We start from the raw sequence: 6,019 nt of genomic DNA on the forward strand, positions 1-6,019 counted from the left end.
AGGCTTAAGCCTGCTTAGCTTCCCACATCCCACACCGTTGCGCGGTTTTAGGATGATTTGACCATCGGAATTTTCAGTACCGTACACAGAGGTCTCAACACACGGACAAAGCTGCCCGTATAGCCTTGCGGGCTTGCTAGGACAAGTGTGACCCGGGTAAATCAGAGATGCACACACACACAAGGTACACACACACACAAGGTGCACACACACACAAGGTGCACACACACACATGCTGTTGCACGATGATACACACAAACCTACACACACCGTACACAATACAGCTACAACTATCCTTATCAGCGGCCTGATGAAGCTAGTTGTAATTACTGGCGAAACGTCGTACTCAGATTGTAAATGTTGTGGCTTGGCTCTCCAACACACCGGTTAGTGCTGTACTAGTGACGAATTGGCACGTTCTGTTTACGTGACAACCCTTACTCGTTGGCTGTGTCGGGTGGTGGCGGGTTCAACGACACATTTATATATTTACGCGATCTAACCCCAACAAACCCTCTAATATGGATGTCATGGTCGCGACAGCTGCTGCTGCTGCGTGTCGAAGTGAATGTCTTTCGGTAAAGTCACGGAGCATGGACTCCTGCAGCCACGACAACTTCGCATCAAGATCGGACGCCTTTGTTCGATGGCCAAAGGACGCTGCTGCGAGAAGTAACGCGCAAACACACAGACACATACACACACAGACACACACACGCACACAGACACACACAGACACACACACACGCACAGCGACACACACACACAGACACACACACGCACGCACACAGACGTGTGTGAAGTGTAGAAGGTTCTGTGTGTGTGGGGGTATGCGTTTGAACACAACGTGCATTCCATTGCATATGACGCTACGCAGCCTCAGTGGACTTAACACCGATCCATACGTCACTGGGTGCCCGTGTCTGGTTGTCTGCCAAGCAGCGGGCGGGTGAAGGAGCCGCTGCGTGAACAACGATTTGAGCGCCATCGGTGAAGCGTTCGCGGCCTGGAGCTCGGGTTGCCAACACTCCCGGATTGGCCGGGAGTCTCTTCCGGAATTGCTAATCGATCTCACAATAATCCTGAATTTTTTTTATTATGAGATATTTGATGAAAATAAACTAGTATTAGTTAAAAAAAACACACGATCAGTGTTGGCAACCTTACGAGTAGTTCGCTGCTAAAGGTGCAGCCCTGAAACTGCTCGCTCACGCCACTGCTGGCGGATGGGGCTCCGCTATTTCATCGACGCATCGTCACGTGGTGACGCCGCGGCTCTGCGGTGGCGAGACGTCAACTCCCTCGCCTGGTTTGCAGAAGGCCCCCTGCCTTCAAGCCTCGGTGTCGGGAGTCTGCGTGGCTCTTGCCTTGTGGTGGCATGGATTCTTCTCCGGGTCCTCCGGCTTTTCTCTCCACATTTAGAATCAACGTCACGCGTTTAGAGTATTCGCCTGCAATACATTCCACGTGTTAAGCCGTTGAGCTATAATGTGTGGCCAGGTCGCTTTTGAAAAAAGAGCTATTGAGCTCAGTGGGGCCTTAGCTGGTAAAATAAAAATAATTAAATATTACTGTATACCGAGCGGAAAAACTTGTGTGGAAATTAAATCCACCCCCCCCCCCAAAACCCCCAACCCCGTACGTACCAGCTGCATGCGTTTAACAAATCTCGTGGATTTACCGCTCTCGAGTCTGCAGGCGATGTTAGAACTCTACCGGAGTGCATGGGTCAGAGGCGCCCACACACCGGGTTAAGAAGAGGGGGGGGGCAGGCGGGGGTGGGGGGCAGGCGGGGGTGGGGGGCGGAGGGACAGGGGAGTCGAGTGTCGCATTTCATTCCTTGCGCTGGGCCCGTTGCGACCACGAATCGTCGCCGTGGCTTTGTCCCAGTCACGATTTGTGTAAATTAGGGTCGCGTCTCATTGGGCTGAAGCGAATCCCATCCGCGTGGGAAATCTTCTCGCTTTGCTGAAGGCATCGCATAGTTCGCGTGATGAATCGCGCTGCAGTTGAACTGGCTCCTCCGAGGGAACATTTCTTGAAATAATTTTAGAAATATAAAATAACTACGTACATTATTTTTGATTGTTTCTGTCATCCAAATGTACGATGTTGCGGTTATAATTAAACTAAAGTTTGTGTATTACCAGGTAGAGGCCCACTGAGCTGTGTAGATCTTTTTCAGAAGCGACCTCATCCAGCAGTGGATTGACCAACGCTGCGGCTGCTGCTGACAATGATAATGATGATGTTGGCGTACGAATGGAGACGTGGGGCGGCGGGGGGAGGGTGCCGAACCCATGCTCGTTTTGAGCTTAGAGCGATATCAGACTCGAAAGCGTTGAGGGACGCGCGTTGACCTTGGCTTGAAGTTTAAACACGCGCACGAGGGCGAATTCCACCACCACCACGAAGCAGCCGCAGCAGCAGCCGCAGCCGCGGCGCTCTTTGAAGTTGCGGGCGACACGTGGCTCTGGGCTGCTTCGAGATTCATTCGGGGAGGGCTCCTCGAAGCGTGGCTCAGCGCTCGCGCCTGTTAGTGACGAGGCCGCGCGACGCGTAGAATATCGTCACTTGGGAGACAAAGGCGGCCGGGCGTGGTGCTGGTCACCCATCGTCTCGTGTGCCGTCTCGGCCTTGATAATTTAAGATTCTGATTTTGATAGGTGATCGCTAACAATACTTACCCCAAAGGTCTGTTCATGCTATACGGGGGCTCTTTGTTAGTGATTGGCGCACTGCGCTTTGAGCCCGACCACCTGCAATTGATCTCCAGCCATGGCTAACGTCAATGGCGAGTGGGGACTATCGTAGGCTGCGGCATGGATACCGTGCAGGAGAAATTACGAATGAAACAACACAGGGGTCACGTGGCCTCCCGGAGAACAATGGAACGTCATCTGCATCCGAGACTCCGTCGGGATTGAGTCGCATGTGGAGTTGATCAGCGGGCACCCCGCCCATCGCCGCGGTTCTGTGTGCAGCGAGTGTCGTGCGTGTGATGCCGCTTTTGTAACCTTGTGAATAACGCCCGCAGCAGCAGCAGCAGCTGCCACCGGTTTACAATTTAGAACCCGGTCTGGTATTTGGCTCTGCCTGCAGGCAATGACTGGCACAGGCTTGCTGCCTCCTTCTAATCGTTAACAGCGACAGTTACAGTTCGGTGTTTGTATTTTGTGGATATTCTCTGGGTTGACACTGGTGAGACAAGCCCATGAATGAGGCTGTCTCCGGTGTCGGCCACTCACTTACAAAGACACCGCATCATACACGACCAGAGGCACGCGCTTGTGTGCATGTTGACCATGCACAAGTACCGTGCGTGCTTCATGCAGCGCTCGGTTCCTTGCAAGGGGCTTCTATTTGGTGTTTGAACATCTTAACACAACTCCTGTCTTATTCCCAGAAGGGATACAACCTATTCTTATTATTTGTCATACTTCGATGCTGGCAAAAAATAAGGTCCCTTATTAATAGTGTTGTTGTTATTACATTTGTGGAACCAGGAAACCCTCCACCGAGTCTCACGACCGGTGATCAGGAGAAGGGTGCTGCGAAGTTGTCGCAGGGCCGTAGGCGGCGATGATTGCTGAATATGCGCCGCCTACTCCAATCGAATAATAATTATTAGTCGATTGGAATGATCGACTAATAATGATTAATAATGATGAATACTAATAATTATTATGATTAGTCGATAGTGAATACATCGCGCTTTACTCATTTCGGACGACAAATTTGGGCCGCGACGGCCTCGGGGCTCGCGAACGACATCGCCAGAGGGGGGGAGGGGGGAGGCCGCTGGAGTCGAAACGGCGAAACTTCTTCAGCAGCAACAAGAAGAAGAAGCCACCGCTGGGCCGCAACACACCCGCAAATTATAAGAAATGTAAGGGGCGGGGGGTGGAGGGGGCGTGGAGGGGGGGTGGAGGGGGAGGGGGGGTGGAGGGGGCGGGGGGGTGTAGGGGGAGGGGGGGTGGAGGGGGGGTGGAGGGGGAGGGGGGGTGGAGGGGGCGGGGGGGTGTAGGGGGAGGGGGGGTTGAGGGGGTGGTGGAGGGGGAGGTGGAGGGGGCGGGGTGGCCCAATCTAAAACGTCGAGAGAGTCACCCTCGTTATGCAACCCTCTGCCGCGTTGCGTTCGGAGATTGACCAACCGAGTGTGCGGTTTGTGGTGCGTGTGGCCTGGACAACAAAAATTGGCAAAAGTCGCCACCCCTTGTGAGTGGTTGGCTGAGGTGCCATCTGTGGAGGAAGTGCGACGGGCGAGAACAGGAAAGCGCCTGGCAGAGACGGTCTCCCAAGCGAAATGCTGAGGGAGGGTGGCATCTGTGTGCAGACTGCCCTACGTGACATCATCACAGCTGTCTGGACCACAGGACGGGTTCCTCAGGTTTGAAAAGATGGGGGACCGCATAGACATTAACAACACAGGGGCATCTTTATTCTCATTGTGCCGGGAAAGGTCCTGGCAAGGATTATTCAACATCGCCTTGCCAGGCACGCTGAGGAAAGGCTTGTGGAGCCTCAATGTGGTTTTCAGATGGAGTGTGGTCCTGCACAGATGCCATATTTTCTCCGTCTGCTATAGCAGAGGTGTAGGGAATTCCAACAAGACTTACATCTCTGCTTTATTGACCTGGTCAAGGACTATGATACCATGAACATGCCAGGGCTCTGGGTTGTTCTTTGTGCTTTCGGAGTCCCTGATTCTGCTCACAATCATTAAGGACCTTCAAGATGGTGGACAGGCCCGGGTAAAGCTACGTGGCCATGAGTCGGAGCCATTCCCTGTTTACTTAGGGGTGCGACAGGGATGTCCTCTGGCTCCCACATTATATAACATCATCTTTGACCACGTAGTTCGAGAAGCTTTCCATAGCTGTACCGGAGAAATGTACATCTGGTACAGATTCAACGGGAGGCTGATCGATGTCCGGGTGCGGTCGAGGGATGGCTCCCTATTGGTCAACTATGTTATGTATGCTGATGATCTGGTGATTGCTGCTCACTCAGAGGAGGAGTTTGAGGCGCTGCTGTTGAACCTGGAGGTGGGGTCTTACCATCAGCCCCACCAAAATTAAGCACCTACCTGGGTATTTTGTGCCACCAAACACTCCACCCCTCAGCTCCCCATTGGTGATGGAGCAGTTGTGGAGAGAGTGGAGAGTTTCCCATACTTGGGCAGTGTGCTTATGACCGGCTCCAGTTTAACAGCGGACGTCTCACTTCGAATCAGTCGGGCGGCATTATCTTTTCATCGGCTGCGCAATGCTGTGTGGAAGCTACCTGGTCTGTCGCTCCGCACGAAGCTTCGGGTCTTCTCGGCCACAGTCATTCCCTCCCTTCTCTATGCTTGTTAAACATGGACCCCTCTAATGGAACATCTGCGCCGGTTATAAACATTCAGGTTGGCCTGCCAACGATCCATCCTGGGTTTAACCAGGCTGTATTGTGTGAGGAGCTTGCAAATCCTAAAAAAAGATCTGAACACATTCCAATCAGTGAGCTCCTCCGGCAGGCAAGGCTGCGTAGGCTGGGTCATGTAGCCCTCATGCCCAGCCACCGCATACCCAATCTGGTTGGCCGCATAGAGGGGGCTAAACGGGCACGACATGGGCTGGAGAAGAGATGGACTGATGCGGTACGGGAGGATGTGGAGCTAAGTGGACTTGCCGATGATTGGTACCAGCGGTGTCAAGATCGGCCTCCATAGAGGAGGCTCGTGCAGGACGCTACTGGGCAGTTGGAGGCAGTCGCCCTCCAACCACAACGGAGGGCGGAGGAGCGACGCTCACAACAACGAGCGGAGCGCCGGGCGCCAAAAATATGAGGCAGCAGCAGGCGGCGGCAGTGTCAGCAAAGGCGGTGGCTGATTCACGGTGCCCTGGGGGGTGCGTGGGGGATTATTTTCTGTTTGTTTCCCGCGGGAGTTCCACGCGGGCGGCAACAAATTTTGTAGTAAGATGCCCTCCGCCGTGGCCCGTCTCGCGATGTAAATCGGAATATTTAATTTTTACTG

This window comes from Lampetra planeri, chromosome 42 (genome assembly GCF_965212315.1).
Source record: "Lampetra planeri chromosome 42, kcLamPlan1.2.h2, whole genome shotgun sequence".
Lineage (NCBI taxonomy): Eukaryota > Metazoa > Chordata > Hyperoartia > Petromyzontiformes > Petromyzontidae > Lampetra > Lampetra planeri.